Here is a 27,896-nt window from a genome sequence, read left to right as displayed (position 1 = left end):
CTGACTCTTGTGGTCCTCCAGCCTGCGTGTTCTGTGACATGGATAAGGGTGCAGGGCTTTCGGGCTGTTAATCTGGGACCAACCCACAGGCTTCTTTACAGCTCAAAAGGCTCTGAGAAAGCTTCTGCAAGGCTTTCTACAAATCCAGCCATCACAAAAGGGTCTTTCAAAGGCCCAGTTCACACAGCAGCAAGAAATGGCTTCATGGGCCCAAGATTCTGCACTTTTCTTCTTCCTGTTTGCCCTTCAACGTGCGCCCCATTTCCTCTATTACTCTCAGAACACATTGAAATGCCTCTGAGCAATGCAGCGTGGTCACTACGAGGGTGCGAGGGGTGGGGGGAGACTGCATCCCCTGACGCTGTAAGAGGGGTAGTACCAAAATGACCCCAGGGTCTGCAGCGACGTGGTGGTGGATGGGCCGGTGCCCCCGGGGGAGGGGCTGCCAAGGCAGTGGAGTCACTAGGGTTGGTGTCACCTGCACCCAGTGCAGTAAGTAGTCACCACCCCCCCCCCAGCCTCCTGTCGGGGTACGGACAGCCAGGCCGAGGCATCCACCATTGGGTGCTGAGGAGGGTCTCCATCTTGGCCAATGGGAGATGAGAGGAGCTGTGAGGAGCCCAGGGGGTGGGACAGGCAGAGGCTGGCTGAGCAGCAGCAGCTGGCCCTGCACAGGGGCGGGTTACTCCCCTCGGCGGGTAGGGTAGGGAGGGTAGAGGGCAGGGGGCAGGGGGAGAAGGCGTGGACGGATGGGGCCGTGGTAGGGGGAACGAGAGGGGAAGGACAAGGGAGGATGAGGGGAGCAGGGACGAGGGAGAGAAAGGGCATATGTGGCACCATGAGTTACAGCACGGGGGGACACCAACCCTAGTGACGCCACTGGAGAAATGAACTTTGTTTTCGCATTATTGCACCCAGGAGTCTGGGTTTTCCGGAAGTCAGGAGCAGGAGGAAGTAGAGGGGCCCAGGTTGTGTAGATTGAGGCTCCATAAGCCAGAGGGTGGCAAAGGTTCCCCCTACCCAGGAGCAGAGAAAGATTGAAACCCTCAGGGGTCCCACGGATCTCAGGTCCCAGCCTTTTCGGTGCAGAGCCAATCCTCTGGGGCCATGAAGTTGGGGGTTCAATTTCCCTAAGCCCGTTTTTGCCTCAGGTCCTAGAGAGCTGCGTCATGGAAAAAGCGTGCCTGAGAGATTTGGCCCCCAGCTCTACCGCTTATCAGCGGTGAGACATGGGGTAGGACTGCCCCCCTCCCTGCAGTGAGCCTGGGGACGTTGCCCCACGATGGTGATGATGCTTCATAAGCTCAACCTTCACACACACACCCCGCCCCCATCAACCAGCCCCCTCCCTCCTACTTTCTAACTTTCTACCTACTGGTAACTCCCAACTTATAGCCTTCAGCCCTCTCTGACCCAGCCTCTCCCTTTACTGTCACCCCCAACGGACTGCCCATGGTTCCTCACGACGTGTTTTCTCTTCTGGATTTTCATAACTTTGTGGAAGCACTCCATACTTCTGACTAATCCTGACCTCAGCAAGGCCATGACCCCAGGGGTATGTGTCTTCCTTGTGTGAGCCTCCCCCATTTCCACCTGGAGCCCCTTCCCCACCCTGCTCTGCCCTCTTCCGTGAATAATCTATGCCCTCCTTATTCCCACAATAAAACCTGCCCTCTGAAGAAATCCAGATACCAGTCAGGCTTGGGGGACTGACTCTAAATCTGATCTCTGATTGCAGAAGGGAACCTTAAGCCTCTGGGAGCAGGAGAGGTGGTTGTGGTGTGGCCCTTCACCTACCAGAGGGGGTGGAGCTCAAGGAGTCCAATCAGGCACTCTGAAACAGCAAGTGCCAGCAAGGCCGACACTGGGAGTCAGAGGGCTCCCTGGTGTGTGACATCAGCTGTCCATCTGCAAGGCTGGTATCCATTAATTCATTTAACAAATACTTGTCGAGCTCCAGTTATGTATCAGGCACTATTCTAGGCAACAGTGAACAAGCAGACAAAATCCCTGCCCTCGTGGCACTTGTATTCTAGTGGGGGAGACAGTCAAAAAGCTAGGTAAACAATTAAATATATGGCATGTTAGAGAGTGATAAGTGCTAACAAGAAAAAAATAAAGTAGGAAGGAGAATGAAGTGTTGGAGTGGGGTTGAATTTCAAACAGGACGCCTGGGGACGGCCTCCCTGAGAAGGTGAATTTTGAATAAAGATTTGAAAAAAGTGAGAAAGCCTGGGGTGCAACCATCTGGGGGAGAAGCTTTCCAGGGAGGTGCAACAGCAGGTGCAAAGGCCCTTGGTCAGATGTGCATTTTGGAAAGATGGCTCTGGCTGAGGAGTAGACAATGGATTGGAGAGGACCAGACTGGGAAGTGAGAGACCCTAGGAGGAGGTTGTTACGTAAACCAGATGTAGAATGATGTAAGTGCGGCAAGAAATTTACAGATTGGTAAGATATTTAACCAAAAACCAAACCAAACCCATTGCTGTCAAGTTGCTTCTGACCCATAGCGACCCATAGGACAGAGTAGAACTGCCCCCTTGGGTTTATAAGGAGTGCCTCGTGGATTTGAACTGCCAAGTTTTGGTTAGTAGCCATAGAACTTAACTACTGCGCCACCAGGGTTTCCAAGATACTTAGGAGGTATGAAAATCAGCAGTACTTTTCAATAGACTGGCATGGTGGATGAAGACAAAGAGTAGAAAGGTTGTGTCTTTTAATCATGAGTATAAACAGAATGTAGGAAATGAAATGTAAGGCCGTTTTTTAGGATTGAGCAATTGGTTGAAAATTCTTAGTGAGAAATGGAATACATTTCTGAGCACCTGTGTTTTCTTGTTCCTGGAATAACAACACTGGGCTCCAAATTCTGCAGATCCTGTTTGGGATGTCCTAATAAGAGCAAGACTCATAGTGACCCTATAGGACAGAGTAGAACTGCCCCATAGGGTTTCCAAGGAGTGCCTGGTAGATTCAAACTGCTGACCTTTTAGTTGGCAGCCATAGCCCTTAACCACTATGCCACCAGGGTTTACAGTGTCGCTGTGAGTTGGCAAGGGGTTCGGGTTAATAGTAGGAAGAAGGAATTGCATCATCTAAACCCCAGTGTCAGAACCATGGGAAGCAGTGGAGCAGGGGGATTAAAACAGAATGTGTAGAGACAGACATGCCTGCATTTGAGTCTCAGTTGTGCTACCTGCTAATTGTGTGAAGTTGGTTAATTCACTCTCCAGTCCGAACCTCAGGGTCCTTGCCTAAGAAATAAGAATCACAGTACTAACTCATAAGGCAGTTTGTGATGGATAAATGAGATAGTACATGGAAAGCAAATACCCAGTATTTGACACAGACTCAGAAAGGGTATCTGTTATTGTTGTTTATAATTTTGTTACTCTTTATCAGAGCACCCTAGTACCTTGATGTATCAGTTAGCTACTGCAATAATAATGCTGCTTAACAAACTGCCCCAAAACCCGGTGGCTTAAAATAATAATCATTCACTCTCACTCTTATGCCTGAGTGAGCTGGGGAATCTGCTGATCTAAGCTGGGCTCAGCACGGTGGTTCTAGAATGTACTTAATAAGTCTAGCTCTGCTCCACAGGTCTTGGGCACGTTATTCTCACTGCCACTGCAGAAGCACTTGAGCACAAGCTCAAGTGTACAAGCATTTCAATCCTCCACTTGCATAGTATTCAGTAATGTCCCAATGGCGAAGTAAGTCCCATGGCCACTCCACTCTAGAGGGAGGAACTGCAAAATCACATGACAAAGGGTGTGGAGAGAGTGAGAATGGAGAATTAGGGACAGTAACTAAATCTGTAGCATTCCTTTTCAATACCTCTTACTTTCCATGAAGAATCATTTGGGATTGTCTGAGGATAGAAAAATGACTATAGAAACCTAGGTCCTTTTTCTACTCTAGTTTCTTCCATTTCTCTCTTTCTCCTTCTTATTATTATCCAGCGCTGTGAATTCACATTCCTTTGAAGGAGTACCAGTCAACCTTCTTTGATTTCAAGGCACAGAAAACAACTCCAGTCAGTTTTATCAAAAAAGGAATTGAGTGAAGGGCTATCAGGCAGTTCACAAAAACTGGCAGAACCAGGCTGGAAACAAAACAGCTTACAGGACATTGCTGGAGATCCAGGCAGTAGAACCTCATCAGCTCTCTGCCAGGCATTGATGCTGAGACCAGGGAGCTCCAAAGGGCTTTCCCTCACTGCGTCTTGGTGCTCAAGATCCAAAGTCTTGGCAGAGAGAGTCCCATTGGCTTAATGCCCACTTCTTTGGTGACTAAAGCCATGTTATTTTTAATCACCTAATATGCATGTGAAAGGTGGACAATAAGAAAAAGGAAGACTGAAGAACCGACACCTTCAACCTGTGGTGTTGGTGACGACTATTGAATATGCCATGGACTGTCAGAAGAGCGAAATCAGTCTCAGAGGAAGTATAGCAAGGATTCTCCTTAGAAATCAGGATGGTGACTTCGTCCCACCTCCTTTGGACAGGTCATTGGGAGGAACCAATCACTGGAGAAGAACATTATGCTTGGTGAAGTAGAGGGTTGGTGAAAAAGAGGGAGACCCTAAATGGATGGATGGACGCAGTGGCTGCAACAAGGGGCTCAAACATACCAGTGATTGTGAGGATGGCACAGGACCGGGCAATGTTTTGATCTGTTATGTGTAACATCAGATCTGACTCAATGGCAATTAACAACAACAGGACATCACAGTTTATAGCTCACCAAGTGTGCCCACTAAAGAGGAATAGTAATTTCTCAAAAGGAAATCAAGATGCTATCAGGAAAGGAGAATGGAACAGGATCATCAAAACATAATCAGGGTCTTCTTAGTGAGGCTTGCAGGCTAATGGATGTAACAGAAGGAGCCCAGGGTACAGTCAGGAGCCCAGAGTCCACCCTCCGCTCTGCCACTAACTGGCTTAGAACATCAAATCCAGGTAGAGTCATTTTTCTTTAACGAACACTCACATGGCACTGACAATACTCCAGCCACTGTTCTAAGAGCTTGGCAAATATTAACTCAGCAGTCCCTGATCTCAAAGAGCGATTATTAAGGAGGGTGACAGACTTAAATGACCCCACAGCTTGGTTGTGAGGATTAAATGAAACAATGTTTGTGAAACATCTAGCAGAGCTCTTGGCATGCAGAAATGCTCAATACATCCGAGTTGCCTTTTCTCAACAATCCCCCACTCCCATCCCTAATTCTAAATGAGGCCTATAGAAATGTTGGGAGGGGCGCTCCATGAGAGAGGAGAATGCCTGAGGTTTTGGGGGCTACTCTAAGCTTCTGATCCTGACATTCAGGACAGCTGTCCTATCCAGTAACATAGCCTGACGTCTCTGCCCACCAGAGTCCAAGAGGAGGCATGGCGGTGTTGTATGAACGGACGCGTGACCTCAGGGTGTCTTGTTACCTCCACTTTTGGTTTCTCTGATGCCAGGAAAACTTTTGGTCTCATTCTCTGTTTTCGGCAGTGCTCTAGACATTCTGATGTGATGATGGAAATGTTCTCTATCTGGGCTGTCCAATATGGCAGCCAATACCCACGTGTGGCTACTGAGCAATTGAAATGTGGTTGCTTTCACTGAGGGACACACCTAAGGGACCCTCATGCCTGGGGTGGGGATGGCAAGACAGTGTCTTTAGAAAGGGACTTTCTGTTACTAGGAGGCAGCTCCAGGAGAGTCCCTTCCCCAGGATCTACCAGCCCTGGCTCCTGCTCCACCTCTCCCACCCCGCTGTTCTCACTCCCCACCAACAGTACCCTGGGGGTAGGTGGGGCAGCCAGAAGATGACTTGGACACAATAACCCTGCTTCAGACCTGCTCCCCTTCACAGAAATTTCTCACAGTAAGCAGACCCAAAGGTTAATGGAGGTGAGATAAATGGAGACACTTGGAGAAGAATTAATTAATCTGGGGTTTCAATTCCTCCAGCATGACTCATCCCTTTAGAGGCCACTGCCCCCAGGCTGGTTTCACAAGTTGTGTTTTACAAAAGAACAACAAAAATTCTGTATACACCAATAATCATATTTGCAGCCATAGAATGTCACAACTGGATGGGGAAACAGGCCTCAGTTGGGTAACCTGGTAGGCTTGCTCTCCCTGTTCTAGCCCTACAGGACTAGGGCATGGGGAACAAGATCCTTTCTGTCCTGTATCAGAGCTGTTAAAACAAGAGGGTGAGTCTCAGAGGATCCTGAGAGACCAAACCAGGTGTATTCAGAGAAGTGTGTCCTAGTGGGTTGTCTAAGAGAGGCATGGGAGCAGAGGTGCTGGCCTAGGGAGACAGGGAGCTGCAGAAGGTGAGGTCAGCAGCAGAGGGTGGACCCCACTTTCAGATAATTAGCAGAGCGATCTCCAGGGCCCACAGCAGGACTTCTCTGAACTGCTAGGAGCCTGTTTCTGGAGCAATCTGGATCCATTTTATGGGCCCAGCATGAGACAAAGCTTAGAAAACTGTAACTTTGCTCCGTTCACCAGGGCAGTGCTAGGACTCGTTCTCTAGTTTTCTGACTCCCCCTCCAGTGTTCCACTCTAACCAAATAGACTGTACGCTCTGAAACTGCTTTCCCAGCAGTTGCTTTTGACCGTATGTTGTTGTTGTTATATGTTGTTGCTGTTACTTGCTGTTGAGTTGCTCCAGCTCAAGTTGACCTTATGTATAACAGGAAGAAATGTTGCCTGGTCCTGTGTCATCTTCATGATCATTGGTATGTTTGAGTCCATTGTTGTGGGTGTTGTGTCAATCCATCTCACTGAGGGTTTCTTTTGTTTTCATTGATCCTCTACCAACCATGATGTCCTTCTCTAGCAATTAGTCTTTCCTGATACATGTCCCAATTAGGCAAATCAAAGTTTCACCATCCTCACTTCTAAGGAACATTCTGGTTGTATTTCTTCTAAGATTGCTTTGTTTGTTCTTCTAGCAGTCCGCTGTATAGTCACTATTCTTTGCCAACGCCACAAATTTTGATGGTATACGTAGTTATAACAATAGCTATAATTTACTGAGCACTTCGTACTAAGGGCCAGGCAGAGTGCTAATGGTTTCACAGGCCATTTTGTCACTTGACACCCCTGCCAGGTAGATTTTCTTCTACCCATTTTGAAGATGAGAAAACAGGCTCAGGGTGACCACGCAACTTATCCAAGGCTACCCAGTTACTAGGTGGCAGAGCTGAAATTTGTTTTTATTGTTGTAAAAATGTATGTAACACAACATTTGCCAATTCAGCATTTTTCACGCGTACAATTCAGTGGCTCCGTCATGTTGTGCAACCATTGCCAATATCTATTGACAGATTTTCCAGCACCATAAACAGAAACTCAGTGCTTCCTAAACAATGACTCTACGTTTGCCCATCTTTTCTGCCCCTGGTAACTATGGTTAAATGTTGATCTCTACACACTTGGCTATTCTAGTCATGTCACACAACTGCGATCGGATAGTATTTGCACTTTTGTGATTGACTTACTTCACTCAGCATCATGTTTTCAAGGTTCATCCATGTTGTGATATATGTCAGGACCTCATTTCTCTTTGTGGTTGAGTAGTATTCCATTGTGTGTGTGTATACGACATTTTGTTTTTCCATTCATCTGTTAAAGGGCATTAGAATGGAAATTTGAACTTGGTGTGTCTGATCTCAGAGCCCCTGCTCTTGTAAGCCCTGTGTTTTATTGCCCAGGATGGACAGGCTGGACAATTCTAGGTTGAGAGACAGCCTGGGGACATAGGGCTTGGTAGTGGCATAGAGGACAGAAACCTGGGCTCCTGCCTCTGAGTTCCATGCTTCCTCCAGAGACCATGCTTCCTCTCCTCGTATGTCCTGGTCATTTTTCTCTGAAACCATACGACTTCACAATTGGTTTCATTTTTGGCAGGTGGGGAGGGATCTCTCCGGCAGTGTCCCCAGGAGTTGCCTGGACACTGAATACTGATTTTGGAGCCTTGATTGTGGTCTTGTTTCTGTCTTTTCTGAAACCAGACTACTCCTCGAGTGGCAAGCCTGGTTAAATGATGGTGCCTCATCCTTTTGGCCAGCACAGTGTATGTGAAGGGAGGCAGGGCTCCCAGCAGACTGCCAACGAAAGGTTAGGAGCACCTCGCAGATGAAGAGCACCCCGGCCTGATTAATAGGTACACGCTTTGCCTTGATGGGGGCTGGGCCGAAGGGGCTGTTCATCAACCCGCCATGGTGCCCTACATGGGAGCACGAAAGAACGCTCGCTCTCCCAGGTGAGGGGCTGCTGGACTGAGGACTCTGTGTACAGCCACCAGTCTCCTGTCCGTGTTGATCCCCAGGGTCCCTGTGAGAACTAGGAGGTGCTTACCAGAGTGGCTTCTTCTCCCCCTACTGCTGTCTGGCTCTTACTGAACACTTCCAGTCCCTCCACAGATATCAGCTCAGTGGCCACCCCTGAGTGGTGTCCTCTGCCCTTGGGGTCTTTTTCCCTTGGGGAACGTCTTAGTTATCTAGTGCTGCTATAGCAGAAATACCACGAGTGGATGCCTTTAACAAAGAGACATTTATTCTTTCACAGTTTAGGAGGCTAGAAGTCCGAACTCAGGGTGCCAGCTCCAGGGAGAGGCTTTCTGTCTCTGTTGGCTCTGGAGGAAGGTCCTTGTCATCAGTCTTCCCCTGTCCTAGGATCTGCTCAGGGCAGGGACCCCACTGCTTTCTTGGTGGTATGAGGTCCTGGTGTCTCTCTGCTCACTTCTCTCTTATATATCTCAAAAGAGATTGACTTGAACCACAACCTAATCCTGTAGATTGAGTCCTGCCTCATTGACATAACTGTCGCTAATCCCACCTCATTAACATCATGGAGGTGGGATTTATAACACATAGGAAAATCACATCAGATGACAAAATGGTAGACAATCACACAATACTGGGAATCGTGGCCTAACCAAGTTGACACACATTTTGGGGGGGACACAATTCAATTCATAACAGAGAGAAAGTGCTAAGAGGCTGAACATGCCCTGGGGGCAAAAGTCCCCTGAGGCCAGAGAACTCCACTCCTTCCAAAGGAATGGAAGGTAATGATATTATTTTATATTTGGTTCTGAGCTGTTGAATGCGATAGCCACTAGCCACATATGGATATTTAAATTTAAACTTAGTTAATTAAAATAAAAAATTGTAGTTTCTCAGTTGCATTGGTCGTGTTTCCAGTGCTCAGTAATGGCGTGCCCCTACTAGCTACTGTATCGAGTGGTGCCGACAGAGAACATTTCCACCAGCACACAGGGTTCTGTTGGTAAGCTCCTATGTAAAATGTGCTACATCTATGGAAATCCTGCCAGTCCTTCAACAGTCATGCCAACTCATGACCCCGAGGTGCCTTCTGGATATGGGGTCACTTCCTTGCTGCTGTTCTTTCTGGAGCAGAGAGAACTATTTTCTCCACCTGTCCTTCGTTCTCTTTTCACACCAAACAGCTGAAGCTAGAGCTTTCTCTTTGTCTCCTAATTTGCATACACTGATGGAGTGAACTTGAAACTGGCACTCAGCATCGCAGCCACTTTGGGCCCACGGCCTGCCCAGCAGTGACCCCACAAGCCTTGGCCTTACTAATGCAACCCATCTGAGAATGCTAAGGCAGTCACAACAGCGTTGATTTCTGTAAGTTCCTGTAACTTCTGTCCCTTCCTACATTTTCCCACCAACATCAAAACATCTTTAGCAGGGTGTCCCATATGCATCTGACATAGGGTGTCGGCTGCAGCTACCTCACAGGGTCCCCCAATCCTCTGCACTTCCAGCAGCTCATCATGGATGTCTGTTGTATGTACAGGTCCTCAGAGGAGTGCTCTGCCTTTAGAAAAATGCCACGGTCCATTGAGGCTAGGGGAGGCTGATGGTGGGCTGCTGGGCTCGGCCTCTGCTCAGGATACTCAAAGCTGGGGTGCTTGGGACTCAGTACTCTTTGTGGGCCATGAGAAGGCTCGTGTCTGCAGGTCTGGACCAGGCTGTTCTCAAGTTGAGGACAGAGAGGTTGGGAATGACAAGGCAGGGCTGGCTGGCCCACGTGCTCATCAACCACTCAGGCCTGGGCAGAAGGCCTTCACCTGATAAGCTCACTTTTTAGAGCTGTTGTGGCACAGCTAGCAGGTCATCTGGTCTACTTCCCCTATTTGACAGATAGAGGCTGAGGTCCAGAAATCGGATTGGTAGCAAGAGCAGCGAGAGAAGCCCAGGGAGCCTTGAGCTGCCCCACTGTTGCCTGACAGCCAAACCCTCACCCTGAAGGCACTGCTGGCAATGCCCTCCTGAGCACAGATGCTGAAATCCAGTAGCCCACCCCTATCCCACCCTGACAAGCCGCTGCCACAGCCAGCCCCAGACAGCACTTGCAGGAGACTCATATCACCAGTGCAGCCAGCGGGGACCAGTCAGTCATCACAAGGATGGACAGAAGCCAGCAGCATGGGGTAGCGTGGGAGACAAGGCTTCATCATCAAGAACGAGCCTAAGGCAGATCACTTACACCCTGGCTAACACGAAGGAGGTCTAAGGACCTGTCTTCAATGTGCAACAGATGCTGATATGTTGGACGTTGTCGAGGAGCAGGGTGACAGGCCCAGGTGGGGAGTTTTCTGGTACCAGCAGGTAAACAGGCATTACTGTGTCAAACGGTTTCTCCACATCACTCTAACAGAATAACCTGAAGAGTTTGAGTGAGAAAAACAGGAGGGAGCCAGGGCGTGCTCCAGGAGGCTAGTCCCAGCAGCGTCTTCTCAACTGAGCCCAGGAAGCCGTGCCCACCTCTTAACACATGGACACTGTGGGTGCTGAGCTGGGCTGGGAGCTGTGGTAAAAAGTGCTGACAGCTTGCAAGAGAAGCAGGAGGCAACCAGGAGGCACATGATGTGTGTGGCCGGGCTCTGAACCTCCCCATTCCGTAGGACCCCCTGGGCAAAGGCGACTCAGCTGGGCAGCAGGGACACAGATAAAGGTAATGAGGGAAATGTGAGCCGAAAGTCGGCAGCTGCCTCAACATGGCTAGCACTGTAATGCTCATCCTGCAGGTGCCCCCACAACCCTAAGCCACAAGAGGACAAAGGTACAGAGGCAATGGCCCACCAGCTGAAAATAAGTCCCCTCCCAAGACTAACCAGGGCAGGTCTGAGCAAATGTCGGCTAACTGTGTCCATATCAGCCACTGCAGACAGCCAGCAAGGAGTAACACATAGGAGATTCCAGCAATAAGAAATGGATGAAAAGATGGGTGCTGAGGTGCTGTCTGTTGACAAGGTAACTTGAGTCACCAACTCTATTCCACGTAGCATGGGGCTTTTATTTTAATTTTTATCTACATACTCCTCTTTTTAGTAATGACAAACGTGATGTTTGAAAAGTCTTTAATTTCACATCTTGTCAAGTTGAGATTTTAAAGAGAGTTTTAAGTAAGAAAAACTTCACAGGCTGAGACCCTTTTGGAGTCCCGGGCTACCATGTAAGAAATCCAACTCCCTAAGACTGCCATACTCTGAGGAAACTCAAGAGGCTGCTTGTGTGCTCCAGATGGCACTCCCACTGAGCTCCCAGCAGGCATCCAGCATCACCCGCCAGCCTTTGGAAGAAGCTATGTTGGACATCCAGCGCCTCCAGATAACTGTAGCCCCGACTGACTTCTGAGTTGACAACCCCACATGAAACCTCAAGCCAGAACTAACCAATCAAACCCTTCCTGAAATCCTGACCCACAAAATAGCAAAACCAAGGGATTGTTTAAAGCAGCTTAAAAACCAGTCACACACGCAACCTTTATGTAACCGCAGGAGTCCCTGGGTGGCAAAAATGACTAATTGAAAGGTGGGCAGTTTGAATCCACCCATAAGAGCCTTGGAAAAAAGACCTGGTGGCCTATTTCTGAAAAGTCATACCCTTGAAAACCCTCTGCTGTCAACAATGGATTATCTAATATAATAACAAAAGCACAAATAGCAAAAGACAAAATAAATAAATGGGACCCCATAAAAATTAAAAATTTTTGTTCATCAAAAGACCTTACCAAAAAAAAAAAAAAAGAAAAGACAAGCTACTGACTGAAAGAATATCTTTGGAAATTATATACCTGACAAGAATGTAATAACCAAAATATATATAAACTTAGACAACTTAACAACAAAAAGGTAAATAACCCAATCATAAAAATGGGCAAAGGACTTGAACAGACATTTCACCCAAGAGGGCATTCAAATGGCCACCGAACACATGAAAAGTTGCTCAGCACCATTAGCCACCAGAGAGATGCAAATCACAGTCACAATGAGGTACCATTTTACTGCCACTAGAATGGCTAAGACAAGGAAAAAAAAAACAAAACAGAAAATAACAAATGCTGGCAAAGATGTGCGGAAATTGGAACCCTTTTGCATTGCTGGTGGAAACGCAAAATGATATAGCCATTGTGGAAAACAGTGTGGCAGTTCCTAAAAAAACTAAAAATAGAACCACCGGATGACTCAGCAATTCCACTCCTAGGTATATACTCAAAAGGCTTGAAAGCAGAGACTTGTACACCAGTGTTCATTGCAGCAGTATTCACAACAGCCAAAAGGTGGAAAAAATGCTCAACGAATGAATGAGTAAGCAAAATGTGGTGCATTTTGGAATACTGCTCAGCCAGTAGGAGAAATAAAGTCTTGGTACAAGCTATGATACGGATGGAGCTGGAAGACATTATGCTGAGTGAAACAAGTCAATCACAAAAGGACAAATATCGTATGACCTCATTCATATGAAAAGGCAAGAAAAAACAAATGTATAGACAATGGAGTTTATTAGTGGCTATCAAGGATGGGAGGGAGGGGGAAAAGAGAGGTTAACGGGGATGGAAACATCACACTAATTAAGAGTAAAGTTGCACAGCTGATTATTGTAATTTTCGTCAATAAGTTGTACACCTGTAAAGAGTTGAATTCAGGCAAAAGTTGTGTGATGGGTATATTTACAACAATGACAAAAAAAAAAAAAAAGAAAAGAGTGGCTGCTGAGGCTGCTTGTGTACAACCAAACACCTCATGGGATTTGGTTTCTTGGTTTGGAAATTTAGGGTCATGGATGCATGGGCTATCCCAGGTAATTAGTCTAATAATATGTTTAGTGCTTCTGTCCTAGCTCCTAGTTCGATGCATAGTGCCTGGGGTTTAAAAGCTTGCCAACAGCCATCCAAGGCAGAACAATTGGCCTCTATCCATCTGGAGCAACAGAGGAGGAAGGAGAGTCAGGAACAGGGGGAGGATGTGGAATGTGTGGCTAACTGCCTCCATGAACAAGAGCCTCCTTTGCCATGAGACCAGAAGAAGTGGATGGTGCCCAGCTACCACTAGCGAACATTTTGATCAAAGATTGCATAGAAGAATCCTGATCAAAAGGGGGAAATGTATAACAGAATTTCAAATTCTCACGGACTCCAGACTTCCTGGAGCCATGAAGTTTGGATGAACCCTGAAACTATTGCTCTGAGTTAATCTTTAAATCTTAAACCAAAAATATCTCCTGGAATCTTCTTAAAAATCAAACAATAATTTTGCTTAACTAGTAAAAAAGCTCTGCTTTGAGCTCTTCTAAGAACTGTCTATATGGGATCAAAGTGACAACAGCAACTCGAAAAATTAGATCGGAACATTAGGGGGCAGTGAGTTTATGTTAATGGGTGAGGAACAGTTCAGAAAAGGAGGGTGAGAATAGTTACATAACTCAAAAAACGTTATCAATGTCACTAAATGGTACATGCAGAAACTGTTGAATTGGAGTGTGTTTTGCTGTGTATATTCTCAACAAGAACAAAATAAAATAATATTAAAAAAAGAAAATGCTATGCAACACTTGAGGTCATGAGTTGCAATCAACTGGATGGCAACTGGCTTGGTTTTTTGGTTTTCCATAACCATGGATTGAATGCGCTTGTTATAAGAGTCTTAAATTTAAAAGAGTGAGAAAGATCTTGAGGTTCCAAAGAGGGGAAGTGACTTGCTCAAGGACATGCTGCTGTGGAACCCAGGCTGCCTGTCCCTGGAATGAGGGGTCCAGACCTTGTCACCTTGCACCCTCATCTGCAGTCCAACTCATCAGACAGATGCATTCACCACCAGGCCGCATGCTCCCTTGGCCTGAGTCACTTGTTTTGAGGAAGACCCTTCACTCCAGCAACCTTCTTCCTGTGTGGGAATGTCTGTGAGCCAAAACGAACCAGTCGCCGCGGAGCCCGTGTCCGAGTAGAACTGTGCTCCATGGGCTAATTTTCCAGAAGTAGATCCATCACCAGGCCTATCTTCTAAGGTGCCTCTGGATGGGCTCGAATCTTCAACTTTTCAGGTAGTAGCCGAGTGTGTTAGCCATTTACTCCACCTAGGGACTGCACAGTGAGCAGGCACCCTCAAATCAAACTAGCTGCCCAAACCTGGGGTCCTTGCCTGTGTCTGGGGCTGCCTGGTTCTCTAAGAGCAGGGAGACAGAGGCGTGACATTTCCCTGTGGCCTGAGGAGAGAGGGCCTGTCTGGGTCACCAGGCTGGTCTCCTGTCAGGAGGAAAAATGGGGGACAGTGCTGAGCTGGCACCACCAAGTCAGGTGACTACAGGTGAAAGCCAACCAACCAAGCAACTCTCCAACTTCCCTGGTGCGGGGCAGCCTCGGGCACCCTGCAGGGGGCCTCAAATGGGCTTTTAAGCATCTGGGGGTAGTGCTACCCTCTGGAAAAGTGGATGCACTCGAGGCGAGATTGACAGGCCTCCTGGTGGCCCGCTTCTGTCTCCCTCTGCCCCCCTCCCCAGGAGGGCAGGAAAAGCAGTCGTGTGAGCATGTGGGAGGGAGGAACCAGGGGTGCCTGGCACCTGGGCCACATATGGAACAGCAGGCTTTGAGGACTTTGGAAATTTCTGGCCTGGGGTCACAGGCCACAGGGAAACCCAGTCTGCCGGTGGTCCAGGGTTCTAGCCCTGGCTGGGCTGTGTGAAGTGGGTGCCATTAACTCCCTTCATGGCTAATTTTCTCATTTACGTAAAGGAGGCTGAAAGCAGGGATAGATGAGATAATTGGCTTTTAAGCTTTTTCTTTTCAGCAGGGGAATCCTTTATTCAAATGGAATCTTACGAAGAATAAAGCAAAGCTGCTCTGATTTCAAGTGATGGTGTGCCCAGGTCTCAGGTCCCCAGCCCCAGTGCCCCCCACCCCTGACTTCTGGCCCCTAAGATTCTCCAGCTCTAAGTGCCTATAAGGAGTCCCTGCATGGCACAAATGGTTAAGCACGGGGCTATTAACCAAAAAGCTGGTGACTAGAATCCACCCAGAGGCACCTAGCAAGAAAAGCCTGGCAATCGGCTTCTGAAAAATCACAGCCATTGAAAACCCTGTGGAACACAGTTCTACTCTGACACACACAGGATCGCCGTGAGTCAGAGCTGGCTTGACAGCAAACGATTTGTTGTTATTGTTAAGCTCTCCCATCCGTTTCCTGTGGGAAATTTTGTAGTCCGGCAAATCTGGGGTTCAAATCTCTGCTCTTTCTTTCTTTCTTTCTTTTTTTTTTGGGGGGGTACTTTGTAACTTGGGGCAAGTAACCTACTCAGTTTGACCTTCAGTTTCTTCATCTGTAAAGTGGGTCTAATGTTGCCTGCTCCCTGGGGTTCCTAGGAGGTTAAAGTGTCCCTGGCATAAACCCTGGCACGCAGTAGGTGCCTGCTGTTGTTAGCATCCTTCCTGCCCTTTGTAAAGGCTGGTTTTGTATCCCATGTCTCCAGATCCTACCCAGGCTTGGGTCAGCACAGATTGTGGGCCAGGCACCGTGCTGGTGGTTTTAGTTGTCATTGAAATGGCTCTGAAGCATGGCGACCTTATTCTTAGGAATAACAGAATGAAACTTTGCCTGATCCTGCATCATTTCATGACTGTTGGTGGGTTTAAGTCCATTGTTGCAGCCACTGTGTATTTTTTTTTGTTTTTTTTTTCTAACCTAGGGGGCTCATCTTTTCAGCACTACATCAGACAATGGTCTGTTGTGATCCACAGGGTTTTCATTAGCTGCTTTTCAGAAGTAGATTGCCAGGCCTTTCTTCACTGAAACCTGTCTACCACTGGTTAACTTGAAAATTTTTTCTCCCAGTTTATTTATATAAGCATAATATATATATACACACACACATACATTAGTGGGTATTTTGCCAGGTGTTTTACATTAATCCTGTCATATTTTATACACTTTTCTTTATCTTACTTTTCTTGCTTAACAATAACTCATGAAAATCACTGGTCGACTATCATAGAGCTAATGCGTCCTTTTAAATGGCTGTATAACAGGCTATGATATGGAAAACGGTCAGTAATTAATCCAACTATTTAACTAATTGAGAGGCACTGACCTTTTTTAAATTGTGCTTTAGGTGAAAGTTTACAGCTCAAGTTAATTTGTCATTCAAAAATTTATACACGTATTGTTTTGTGACATTGGTTGCAATCCCCACAACGTGACAGCAAGCTGGTAGATTTTTGCTGCCACGAGCAATGGTGTTGCAGGTAGGGTTCCCCAGGAAGCAGACTCTGAAGTGGAAATGAGTATGCAGCAGGTTTCCTAGCGAGTGCTCTTGCGATCAACTTCCCTGGAAAGGAAGGGAAAGAAACAGGACTGGGCAGAGGAAGAAGTGAGCTGTGATGTAGCCTTCACAAAGGCTGACTGTGTGAGGGGCTCTGTAGCTGCCATGGCCCTTCAAGGTGGTCCTGAGTTGAGGTGAGGGGGCTGGACTTTTATAGCTCTGCAGCAACCAGGCCTTCCAGATGTTAACGGGAAATGAACATGACCTTGGGCAAAGCCACGCTTCCTCAGCCAAGGTGATTGCCAAAGAGGTTTAACAGTTGAGTGATGTCTCCAGCAGGCCTCTCAGAAGCTGAGAGAATGTATCAGCCAGGGTTCAACCAGAGAAAAGAACCAGTAGGAGATATACAGCGAAACCTGTGAGAGCCGGAAGTCATCTGGAATGCCTTTTTTTCTGGGTCTTAAAAGTTTTCCACCTTTGACAGGGTGTGGACTTACCACTTTTCTATCACTCTCTATAAGTGGGAAATATTTGACTTTCCCTTCTCTGACAGGTTTCCACCTTACACAGGTTCTGGCTTTTGCAGGTTTTACTGCGGAGGGAGAGATGTATTGTGAAGAATTGATTTACACCATTGTGGGGGCTGGAAGGCAAGTTTGAAATCCATAGGGTAGGCTAGAACTCTCAGGCATGAGCTAAAGCTGCAGTCCCTAGGTGGAATTTCTTCTTCCTCAGAGAAGCCTCTGTTTTGAGCTTAAGGCCTTTCAACTGGTTGAATAAGGCCTAGCCAGATTATCTAGGATATCTCCCTTACTTGAGGTCAATTGATTATAGATTTTAATCACAGCAACACCTAGGTTAGTGTTAACAGAAGAACTGGGGACTTTAGCCTAGCCAAGTTGGCACATAAAACTGACCATCACATGGAGTAAGTCCTTCGTTCCTATAGGTCTAGGTAGCGCATTACAGCATCCACTACAAGTTGGGCCGATACTTTTCTTTGTGGGCATCTGAGTTCCAGGTGTGTCATTAGAATACCACAAGAGGCAGCAGCTCCAAACACAGGTGAAGGATGGAGCAATCCCCTCACTGGCGACCATGCTGCAGCAGCAGATGGGCTGACCCTCTCCTGCTGAGGCGTCTGGAGGCCATCTCCCTGGCCACTCCTGTTCTCCCAGCCACCAGGCAGGAGGACTCAGTCTGCTTATTCAGCTCTCCGTTGACCAGGTACAGTGGGATGGGGTGGCTTACCCCTGGGGTAGACAGCTTTCTGCAGGCAAACTCCTTCCAGGACCTGCTGCTCCTCTATCCCTGCTGTAGCGGGCTGGGAGGGGTTTCCTCCACCATGATGCCATGATGCTCCAGGCCTCCCACAGGCCTCCCACAGGCCCCAGTGGCTGTTTGATGTGGGAGAGTCACATGTGCCAGAGCTGGGTGAGGAGAGGAAGGTTACTGTGGAGAGGCTGCTTCTCCTCAGCGCCCCTTTCTCCCATGGTTCACATCTTGTCCCAGAGGCATCATTTTGTTAGCTGAGAAGCTAAAATCAACATGCTAAGAGATCAAACGCCCTCCATTTGGAGATGAGGGAAAAGCTTAATCAGTCACCAGACAGCTTTCTTAATTGCAAATACCCAGCCCTGGGCCAGGAACGGTGGGGAACGACGAGGGGAATAATTCACCATCTCATGGAGACTGTGTTGTCTGTGAGAACGTCCATTCGAGAGATCAATATTATGTATTGAAAAGAAGCCTGCGTCCTATACACCAGTGTGACCAGGTGGAAAGGTTTATCAGCCTGACTCCCTGTTTGCAGGTCTCTGTGATCCATGTCCTTTGAAATCCAAACGTATTCATGAAGCTAAAACACTGAGGCTCTTTATTAAGGCACAATTGGCTGTCTAAAAGTATAACTCACAACACTGTTTACATGCTTGGAAACAAAACAAAACAACACAAAAACATTGCCATCGAGTTGATTCCAACTCATAGAGACTCTGTAGGGTAGAATAGAACTGCCCCATTGGGTTTCCAAGGTTGTAGTCTTTAAGGAAGCAGATTGCCACATTCTTCTCCCACAGAGCGGGCTACTGGGTTCGAACTGGTGACTTTTCAGTTATTGCCAAGTGCTTCACCACTGCGCCACCAGGGCGCCTTTGTCTGGAAATGGACATGCTGATTGAAGTATCCCGATGGTAGAAGAAGAGAGGAGTTGGTGATGCCTTGGAAGGGCTGCTCCGCCACATACTATTAGGGCAGGGGTTAAAGCCCCCCGGGAGGTCTGAGCTGCGGTCACCGCTGAGCCGAAGGAGGAAAAGAAGCGAGACTGGAAGGGAGAGCTGAGGAGCGAGGAGCGAGGGGTGTGCTCCAGGAGCTCTGTCTGAAGCACAGGATCATGATGTCATAAGGAGACGCGCAAAGGCAGAATCACAGCCAAGGATAAATACTGAAGTATGCTCGGGGCGGTAAGAATAGTGTCAGGAAAAGCTATGGAATTGAGTGAGCTGAGGTTTAGAGGGAAAAAAGCCAAGGACAAGAGAAAATTGTGTGTGTTTTGTTTTGTTTTGTTTTGTTTGGAGCCTGGGAAAATGACAGTGTGGCCGTTGTTTGGAGCCCTTGAGGTTCTCTGGCAGGTGACCAGATGTTCCCCAGCCCACGGCAGAGGCAGATGTGTGACAGGCTGCACTGTTAAAAGGGCACAGAGGAAAAGCACGGCCCCCCTCTATCAAAATTTTCCTCATGAGGGGTTTTCACATGAAGAGGAAGAATGAAGAGTTCCTTTCACGTGGGAGGGGAAGCCCAAGAAAAGTTAGGAGATCAGGTGGACTACCAGACAATGAACAAACCAGTTTTAGAAGAAATAGAACCAGAATGCTTTGCAATGGAGGGGTGGTGAGACTTCGACTTGCTTACTTTGGACTTGTCACTAGGAAAGACCAATTGCTGAAATAACACCATGGTTGGTGTCTTAGTTATCTAGTGCTGCCTTAACAGAAATACCACAAGTGGATGGCTTTAATAGAGAGAAATTTATTCTCTCACAGTCTAGGAGGCTAGAAGTCCAAACTCAGAATGCCAGCTCCAGGGGAAGTCTTTCTCTTTCTGTCAGCTCTGGGGGAAGGTCCTTGTGATCAATCTTCCCCTGTTCTAGGAAATTCTCAGCACAGGGACCCCGGGTCCAAAGGATGTACTCTGCTCCTGGCGCTACATTTTTGGTGGTATGAAGTCTCCCATCCTCTCCACTCAATTCTCTCTTCCATATCTCAAAAGGGATCGACTCAACATACAACCTAATCTTTTTTTTTCTTTTACTTTAGATGGAGGTTTACAGAACTAACTAGTTTCTCATCAAACAGTTAGTACACACATTGTTCTGTGACACTGGTTAACAACCCAACAACATGCCAACACTCTCCATTCTCACCCCTGGGTCCCGTATTACCAGCATACAATCTAATCTTGTAGATGGAGCTCTGTCTCACTAACACAACTGTGTCCAATCCTGCCTCACTAACATCACAGAGGTAGGATTCACAACACATAGGACAATTACATCAGATGACAAAATGATAGACAACCTCACAATACTGGAAATCAAGGTGTAGTCAAGTTGACGCACATTTTGGGGGTACAAGTCAACCCATAACAGTTGGTAGAGGGTCAGTGAAAATGATGATAAGTCTCAATGAGATGGATTGACATAATACCCACAATGGACTCCAACATACCAATGATCATGAAGATGGCTCAGGACCAGGCACCATTGCTTTCTGTTGTACATAAGGTCACTAAGGGCCAGAGCCAACTCACCGGCAAATAACAACATGAAGGAGCACCAAGGGGGGATGGAGGGAAACTGGAGAGCCCCTACCACCAGACTGGCCCCAGCTGGTGATTCACAGATATCCTCTCCTCTAGGTCCTTGGGCTCACACCAGTTACATTTCAAACATCAGAAGTACTCGTTAATATGACCTCAAAAAATCCAATATCTGGATTCTTTGAAGATTCAAAAAAGACAAGGGAGGTAGGAGAATGCTCACAACACACAAGTGTAGTCCTGACATTCAAAATTAGAAGCCAAAACAAAATGAAGTTAATTTCTAAATAAGAAACTAAAGTGTTAATTCCTGGAAAAAACTTCAAACTCAGTTGGTAAATGGTCCGTTTGTAAGTCTAGCTATCACTGAAGTTCATTAAGAAAAGCCATGCTAAATATATGTGATTTTGTTTTAATGGGGTGAACGACATGATTGAGTGGGGTGTCAGACTTCAGCAAAGCATTGCCCAGTCCTTCAGGATCGTCAGGTCCACAAGGTAGAAGAATGTGGGAGGATGTGTGCTTGGTTTGAAGAAGCATCCCAAAAGAGTGTTTATGGTGTCAGCCTAGAAGGATCTAGAGCCGTCTGCCAAAGGATCTAGTTTTAACCAGGCCCTGCTTTCCTCAGTAGGGAGACAGGGCACAGCCAAAGGCACAGCTTTGTACTTGACTGAACTTGCTGCACTTAAATCTTGGCTCAGTCGCTTTGGAGGTGGGTGACCAAGAAAACTTACTTTGTGTCTCTGAGTTTCCATTTCCCCATCTGTAAAATGAAAGGTAATATTTATACCTACTTATGAAATCATGTATATATATAAATCATGTAAATATATATACATAAAATCAATGCCCTAGTGGCTCAGTGGTTAAGACTACAGCTGCTAACCAAACGGTCAGCAGTTCCAATCCACCAGCCATTCCTTAGAAACCCTGTGGGGCAGTTCTACTCTGACCTATAGGGTTGCTATGAGTTGGAATCAACTCGACAACAATGGGATTTTTTTTGGTATTTTATGTGTACATATGTGTATATGTGTGTATATATATATACATATATGTGTATGTGTGTGTGTATATATACACACACACACAAGCATGCCCATCTATCTGTATACACACACACACACATATACACATATAAACCACCTGTTCTGTGAGTTTGTCATACTGCGGTGGCTTGTGTGTTGCTATGATGCTGAAAGCTACGTGACCCAGTATTTCAAATACCAAAAGGGTGACCTATAGTGGACAAGTTTAAGCAGAGTTCCAGGCTAAGACAGACTAGGGAGAAAGGCCTGGTAATCTACTTCAGAGAACTAGCCAATGAAAACGCCATGGATCACAACAAACTATTGCCTGATGTAGTGCTAGCAGATGAGCCCCTTAGGTTGCAAGGTGCTCAAAACGCACAGTGATGGCGGCAATGGACTCAAGCATACCAACAATCATGAAGGTGGTGCAGGACCGGGCAGTGTTTCATTCTGCTGTACATGGGGTCGCCATGAGCTGGAGCTGACTTGCTGGCAGCAAATAACAGCATGTATTGCTTAGCACCAGGTGTGGGATGTTGTGAGTACTCAACCAGTGATTGCTGGGTGGCGGTGGTTCATCTGAGTGCATTATCACCTCTTCCACCAGGAGGCAGGGGCAGGAGCTATGTCTTGAAGGGCAGGTTAGGGTGGCCTCCAGGGCACAGATATATGAGTACATCAAAGATTTTCTGAAAGGGGAAAATTTAAGGTTGGAGTAAATCTAAAAGAAAATAATAAATCCTGAGCAGATTTGTTAAATAGAATGGATGGTGGCCCTCTTGCCAGAGAGAAATTTAGGAGTCAGTGCAGCTATTACAGCCTCCCAGGACACACGGGAGAGCCTTTAACCAGTGCCCTGTAGCCAGAAGAATAATTCACCAGGCTGGGCTGTACGTCTAAAGACAAGCCCAGCTCTGAGACTGAGTGGTTTTTTCTTCCAAATTAAAAAGCTATTTACATCCCTAAATCACAAGCTGCTGAGTTCCCCCCTCACCACTATGCAAATCGTATCCTGCAGGCAGATAGATTGAGACAGCAGTGAAAACTCACTGCTTCATACATTTAAAATGTGTGCACGCATCTGCTGTCCACTGAGAACAGGGCAGCGCGAAGGCCCTGCCCACCCTCCTTCCAGAGTTCACGGTGTGTCTGCATCACATCCATCTGGTCAACTCACTTACCGAGTGTTCGCTAAGTGTGATTCCAAGTGTGTGCCCATCTGGATTGTTAGCTCAACCTGTGAAGCAGAGAGCTAATTACGTCCCAGTTGTCCAGTTGGACCCCAAGGAAGAACTCGTTGTTAGTTGGTGTTGACTTGTGGTGACCCTGTGCACAACAGGAGGAAACATTGTTCGATCTCTCTCCACCTTCATGGTGTTTGATACGTTTGAGCCCATTGTTCTGACTACAGTGTCAATCCACCTCATTGAGGGTTTCCCTTGTTTTCGCTGACCTACTTTACCAAGCGTGATGTCCATTTCCAAGGATCAGTCTATCCTGATGATGTGTCCAAAGTAAGCAAGACCAAAGTTTGCCGTCTTTGCTTCTAAGAAGCATTCCGGTTTTCCTTCTTCCAAGATCGATTTGTTCATTCTTCTGGTAGTCCGTGGTATACTAGGTGATATTAAAATGAATTGGAAGAAATTAGTAGTTGTTGAACATCTAGCACGCATTATGGGCTCTTATGCAGCAATACTCACAACAAAAAGCCCAGCAGGTACCACTGTCCCCATTTCACCAGAGAAGATGCTAGGCATCAGTGTGGGCAGGATTCTTTCAGGTTCGAGCAACAGAAGCCCAGGTCAAAGTAGCTTAATCAGGAAAGGGATTTTAGGGCAAGGATATTGGGCGACCTCACAGAAAAGAAGCAAGCACTCTGTGAACCCAGGAGACTCTGAACCCCAGAGCTTGGACCAAGGGAAGCGTGTTGCTGAAACACCCCTCACTCTCTTCTAACCTCTCTCTGGCTTTCTCGCTCCTTGCACGCTCTCTCACCCCTCTGGTTTTCTCTGCTGGGCTCTGATTTGCTCACATTGGATTAGGTACCCATCTTCTGGACCATTTGTACTGGACAGCCAGGAAGTACAACTGGAAAGAGGAAGAGCAGTTTCCCAAGGTGGGGTGGGGGTGATTGCTGGAAGGGAGAACAGGAGATGTAGGCTAACAAAAGCCACCAATGTCACTGAAAACCAAAAACCAAACCTATTGCCATCAAGTTGATTCCGACTCATAGTGGCTGTCTTAGGCTGGGTTCTCTCGAGAAGCAAAATCAGTAAAGCATATAACTCTATATAGAGAGAGGTTTATATTAAGGAAATGGCTCACGTGGTTGTAAGGGCTGGAATGTGGGTCAGGCTGGAGGCTTCTCAAGATTCATGTAGCCGCAGGGGGTGGTAAATCCAAGATTGGCAAGTTAGATTGCAGGGCTCTGGCTCACCAACTATGAAGACCGACAAATCTAAAGATCAGCTGGCAAGATGGCAGGTAAGCTGCTAGCTCAAGTCCCGCGAACCAGAGGTCAGATGAACAGGAGCCAGCTGCAGGATCCAGTGCAAGCAAAAGCTGGAGAACCTTCCAGAGAGTTCTTCTATGTTGGGTGTGGGCCACACCCCCAAGGAACCTCCCTTTTAATGGATTGGCTACTCATGACAGATTCCATCATGGAGGTGATCACATTATATCCAATCTCATCAAGGAAGTGATCACATCATCATATGACTGCCAAACTACATCATAACTGCCGACAACTGAGAATCATGGCCCAACCAAGTTGACACACTATCTTGAGGATCACAGTGACTCTATAGGGTGACAGAGTAGAACTGCCCCATAGGATTTCCAAGGCTGTAAATCTTTACAGAAGCAGACTGTCACATCTTTCTCCCATGGAGTAGCTGGTGGGTTCAAACCACTGACCTTTTAGTTAGCAGCTGAGTGCTTAAACACTGGACCACCAGGGCTTCTCCCCAGGGTCACTACATTTGTCCAAATATTAGGCTCAGGTTTGATCCCAGTGCAGCCTATGGGGAAGACTCTTCCCCTCGTATAAGGAAAAACTATGGGCAAAGGTGTCCACGTGGACTGCTGAGATTTTGCTGGACCAATGTGGTGTTTTTTAATGTGTGCTCCAAAGGAATGGAACCACTCAGGGCCCAACCTCAGACCTAGTGGGTCAGACCCTCTTGCCTGGGTCCCAGAAATCTGCATTATTAACAAGACCCCAAAGGAGCAGGAGAATCTATCAATATTTGAGGCACAAGGTGACTGAGACAAAGTTCATCCTCATCTTTCTTGTCACCCCGGATGGTCTTATGTGTAGCACAGCCCTGTGGTTTTCAAACCAGGACACCTTGAGGGTGCTACAGGCCTCTAAGGACATTCATTCATTCATCGACTCCTTCATCCTACACCTATTGACCACCTATTACACTCCAGGCACTGTGCTAGATGCCATGAGATGTACAAGGCGTCATTCCTGACTTCAGGGAGTCTAGAAAACCAGTTGCTGTGAAGTCCATTCGGACTCACGGTGAGCCCATGTGTATCAGAGCAGAACTGTGCTCCACAGGATTTTCAGTGGCTGATTTTTTTTTTTTTAAGTAGGTCACCAAGACTTTCTTCATAGATGCCTCTGGGTAAACTTGAACCTTCAACCCAATCTTAACTGTTTGCCCCATCCGGGGACTACCAAGTGTCTATCCAAAAACCCAAAACCAAACCTGTTGTCATCAAGTCAGTTCTGACACGTAGCAACCTGATAGAACAGAGTAAAATGGCCTCATCGAACTTCCGAGGGTGTGATCTTTATGGAAGCAGACTGCCCCATCTTTCTCCTGTGGAGTGGCTGGTGGGTTTGAACTTCCAACCTTTTGGGTAGCAGCCAAATGCTTAAACGCTGCTCTACCAGGGCTTTTTAAAGAATCTAGAGAGGGCAGAAATTATCTGTGCTGAATTTTCAACCTCTCCAAAGAGCTTAGTAACATATTAGTCACAGAGCTAACTCTCAATCGCGGAGAATGAATGAATGAGTGATTGGAGTCTGTAAGACCACTAAGCTTTCTTTACTGTTTAAAACAAAAGCATCTCATAAAGAATTTAAAGAAGAACCTAGAAAATTGCAGATAAGACACACTATAGAAACCTGTGCAGGTTGAGATGATTTTTACAGTTGTGTGAGCATTTAGAGCTCATCTGAGGCCAGCCAGACACTGCTGGATGGTGGCTGGTTAGCTGTCAAGTCAATAAGGTGTGGCTGCCGTAAGGGTCCACCACCCGTCTTTCAGTTGGTTGTAGTGTGAGGGCTTGTGTGTGGCTGATGCTGTAAGCTATGCCCCCAGTATTTCAAATACCAGTAGGGTCACCCATGATAGACAAGTTTCAGAGGAGTTTTCAGCCTAGGACAGATTAGGAAGAAAGGCCCTGGTGATCTCCTTTCAAAAGTTAGCCAGTGAAAGCTCTATGGATCACAAGAGAATATTTTCCAATATAGTGCTGGAAGATGAACCCTCCTAGGCTGGAAAACCAAAAAACACCCAAGCCAGTTGCCATTGAATCGATTCTGATTCATACACTCAGAATACACAGTGACTACAACAATGGACTTGAGCATATCAACGATCATGAAGATGGCACAGGACCAACAACATTTCATTCTGTTGTACATAGAGCTGCCATGAGCTAGAGTTGACCCTATGGCAGCTAGCAACAACAGTAAGCCATGGAGGGAACCCATCACAGAGCTTACTTTGGGGCTGTAGGCTACGTTATCAACGAAACTCATTTATTGGATACTGTCTTAGGCTGGGCTCTCTAGACAAGAAAAACAAGTAAAGCGTGTATATATATATATATATATATATATATATATATATATATATATATATATATACAGAGCGGGAGATTTATCTCTAGGAAATGGCTCCATGGTTTTAGAGGCTGGCAAGTCTCAAGTCCTTGGGTCAAGCATCAGGCTAGAGGCTTCTCCTGACTCAAATAGTTGTAGAGGCTGACAAACCCAAAATTGGCAGGTCAGATGGTAGGCTACTGGCTCAAGTTCCAAGAACCAGAGCAGGATGGCAAGCCAGATGCAGGATCCAGAGTGAGAAAAAGCCAGTGAACTTTGCCAGAACATCTGTATATATTGGATGCAGGCCACACCACCAAGGAAACTGCCCTTACAACTGATTGGCTGATCACATCAGATCACATTATGGAGGTAATTACATTATATCACAAAATGGAGGATAACTATATCATTACATAACTGTCAAATTAGATAGCTGCCAAACTACATCATTATGTAACTGCCAAATTACTGAGACTCATGGCCCAGCCAAGTTGACACACAACCTTAACCATCAGAGTCCACGCTTGTCAACTTGGTGCTTGTACATATCTTATGCCATATACAGTCTCTAAATAAAGACAATTACGAAGTCATATTTGTGCGTAAAATGATACAACTAACATGCATACAAACAAAAACACACTACATCTCACATCTTATAAGTGAAGAAAACAAAAATATTTGAAGCACACATATGAGGAAGAAATACTCATAACAATTACATTCCTTATTTTTACAACTGGTTACGTGCTCATAACTGATATTTAGAACCATCTTCTTCCACCACCCATTCCGTATTTCCTTTGCCCTCAGCAAGCACTTCAGCTGGCTGTGGTTCTTTGCCTGGTGGGGTGACCCAAACCTTTGTTCCTGAAGGGTTTCGGCCATTAGTAGTCGTGTTGGAATTGTGTTGCTGTAGTTTTCCGTTGACTTTAACCACATGGTAGTACTAAGAGATATCCTAAGGGATCTCCTGTATTCCAGACTGTGATCATTAAGGTGTTCTTAGCTGGAATAATTGTTGTGTCTCCTGGTTGGAGCATTCTTCCCTTTGGAACTAAGACCTCTAGACCTGCTGAGCATAGGGTTGCAGGGACAGGAAGCAAAAATTTTGTGAGTGGGTCACTAGGGGTAATAGTGAGTGGTGCCACTCCCATTTCCTCCCCTTGATTCATGGACCCATGAATTCTGGCTATGGGAGAAACAGCACCAAATATTGGACACTGGTTTAGAGCATATACAGCCTCCTGGAGAACATTGCCCCAATCTGCAAGGTATTGCCACCTAGCTGGCACTGTAATTGTGTCTTTAGAAGGCCATTCCATTGTTCTATCAAGCCAGCTGCTTCAGGATTCTGGGGAACATGGTAAGATCAGTGAATTCCACGAACTTGGGCCCATTGCCACAATTCATTTTCTGTGAAGTGAGTCCCTTGATCCAGGGCGATGCTGTGTGTGATACTATCATGGTGGATAACGTATTCTGTAAGTCCATGAATGGTAGTTTTGGCAGAAGCATTGAGTGCAGGGAAGGCAAATCCATATCCAGAGTAGTTGTCTATTCTAGTAAGAACAAAACATTGTCCTTTCCATGATGGAAGTGGTCCAATGTAATCAATCT

Source organism: Loxodonta africana, chromosome 6 (genome assembly GCF_030014295.1).
Source record: "Loxodonta africana isolate mLoxAfr1 chromosome 6, mLoxAfr1.hap2, whole genome shotgun sequence".
Taxonomy (NCBI): Eukaryota; Metazoa; Chordata; class Mammalia; order Proboscidea; family Elephantidae; genus Loxodonta; species Loxodonta africana.
Note: the sequence above shows the minus strand (reverse complement) of the source record.